Source organism: Mandrillus leucophaeus, unplaced genomic scaffold (genome assembly GCF_000951045.1).
Source record: "Mandrillus leucophaeus isolate KB7577 unplaced genomic scaffold, Mleu.le_1.0 Scaffold767, whole genome shotgun sequence".
NCBI classification, from domain to species: domain Eukaryota; kingdom Metazoa; phylum Chordata; class Mammalia; order Primates; family Cercopithecidae; genus Mandrillus; species Mandrillus leucophaeus.
Genome location: NW_012108330.1, coordinates 236,903 through 239,470, shown reverse-complemented (window position 1 = coordinate 239,470; position 2,568 = coordinate 236,903).

The window sequence follows — 2,568 nt, the reverse complement described above, 5'->3', positions numbered from 1 at the left end:
TTTCCATTTTCCCCATCACTTTCAGGCACACCAATCAGATGTAGATTTGGTCTTTTCACATAATCCCATATTTCTTGGAGACTTTGTTCATTTCTTTTTACTCTTTTTTCTCTACATTTCTCTTCTTGCTTCATTTCATTCATTTGATCTTCAATCACTGATAATCTTTCTTCCAGTTGATTGAGTCAGTTACTGAAGCTTGTGCATTTGTCACGTAATTCTCATGTCATGGCTTTCATCTCTATGAATTCTTTTAAGGTCTTCTCTGCATTGATTATTCTAGTTACCCATTCATCCATTCTGTTTTCAAGGTTTTTAGTTTCTTTGCACTGGTTACGTAGTTCCTCCTTTAGCTCTGAGAAGTTTGATTGACTGAAGCCTTCTTCTCTCAACTCATCCGCCATTCTCTATCTAGCTTTGTTCCATTGCTGGTGGTGAGCTGCGTTCCTTTGGAGGGGGAGATGCGCTCTGATTTTTTGAATTTCCAGTTTTTCTGCACTGCTTTTTCCCCATCTTTGTGTTTTTATCTGCCTTTGGTCTTTGATGATGGTGACATGCTGATGGGGTTTTGGTGTAGGTGTTCTTCCTGTTTGATAGTTTTCCTTCTAACAGTCAGGACTCTCAGCTGCAGGTCTGTTGGAGTTTGCTTGATGTCCACTCCAGACCCTGTTTGCCTGGGTATCAGCAGCGAAGGCTGCAGAGGATAGAATATTGCCGAACAGTGAGTGTTGCTGTCTGCTTCTTGCTCTGGAAGCTTTGTCTCCGGGTGTACCCAGCCGTGTGAGGTGTGATGTGTCGGTCTGCACCTCAGTTGAAAATGCAGAAATCACCTGTCTTCTGCGTCACTCACGTGGGGAGCTGGAGGCTGGAGCTGTTTCTATTCAGCCATCTTGGGTGCCACCCTGCTTATTCAATCTTTCATGGGTTGAACCTTTGGTATGGTATCTAAAGTCATTGCCATTCTTATGGTCATCTAGATTTTCTCCTATGTTAACTTTTAAAAGTTTTATACTTTTGCATTTACACTGGAGACTGACCCCTAATTCACAATTCCCTAATTGTGTGAAGAGAATAAGGTTTATGTCTAGATTTATTGTTTTAAATGTGGATGTCTGACTGTTCCAGTGTCTTGTCAACACTAATTTTTCCCAATTATATTAACTTTGCTTTTTTGTTGAAAATGAATTGACAGTATTCATATGGGTGTATATCTGGGATTTCTCTTCTCTTCCATTGATCTATTGGTTTATTCTTTCACCAACACCACATTGTCTTAACTACTGTAGCTTTATGGTAAGACTTGAGGTTGGGTAGTGTCAGTCCTCCAACTTTGCTCTTCTCCTTAAATATTGTGTTGGCTATTCTGGGTCTCCTGCCTCTCCATGTAAACTTTAGAACTAGTTTGTAAATCTCCACAAAATAACTTGCTGGCATTTTGATTGGAATTGCATTGAATCTATAGATCAAATCGGAAAGAGTTGATATCTTGGCAGTATTGAGTCTTCCTATTATGAACCTGGAATACCTTCCCATTTATTTAGTTCTTTCACTTTATTCATCAGAGTTTAGTAGTTTTTTTCATATACATTTTATAATATCATGTTAGATTTATACCAAATATTTCATTTTGGGGGTTGCTTAAGTAAATGATATTATGTTTTTAATTTCAAATTCTACTAGTTCATTGCTGGTATATAGAAAAGTGATGGACTTTTGTATACTGACCTTGTGTTCTACAATCTTGTTCAAATCACTTTTTAGTACCAGAAGCTTTTTTTGTTGTTGATTCTTCAGATTTTCTACATGGACAATCATGACATCATGACATCATAAGACAAATACAGTTTTATTTCTTCCTTCCCAATCTGTATACTTTTTTCCGCTTTATTTTTCTTATTGCATTAGCTGGAACTTCTAGCACAATGTTGAAAAGGAGTGATAAGAAGAGTCATCCCTGACTTGTTCCCAATCTTAGTGGGAAAAGTTCTAGTTTATCACCATTAAGTATGATGGTAGCTATTTTTCTAGATATTTTTCTAGATATTCTTTTTCAAGTTGAGGAAGTTCCCCACTACATCTAGTTTATTGAGAGTTTTTGTCATGAATAGATGTTGGATTTTGTGAAATGTGTTTTCTGTGTCTTGATCTGATCATGTGATTGTTCTTCTTTAGTCTGTTGATGTGATGAATTATATTAACTGAATTTTTCAATTACCTGCAATCAATCTGCATACTTAGCACAAATTCCACTTAGTCATGATATATAATTTGTTTTACACATTGTTGGATTAGTGTTTTGCTGAGGAATTTTGCCTCTTTGTTCATGAGAGATTTTAATCTTAGCTTTTTTTCTTCTGGTAATGTTTTTGTCTGTTTTTGATAATTTGGTGAGTCTGGCCTCATAGAATGAGTTAAATAGTATTCATTCTGCTTCCATCTTCTGAAAGACATTGCAGAGAATTTAAGAATTTCTTCCTTAAATGTTTGGTAGAATTCTCTGGTGAACCCACCTGGGCCTGATGCTTTCTGTTTTGGAAGGTTAATAACTGTTTTAATTTTTTTTTTTTT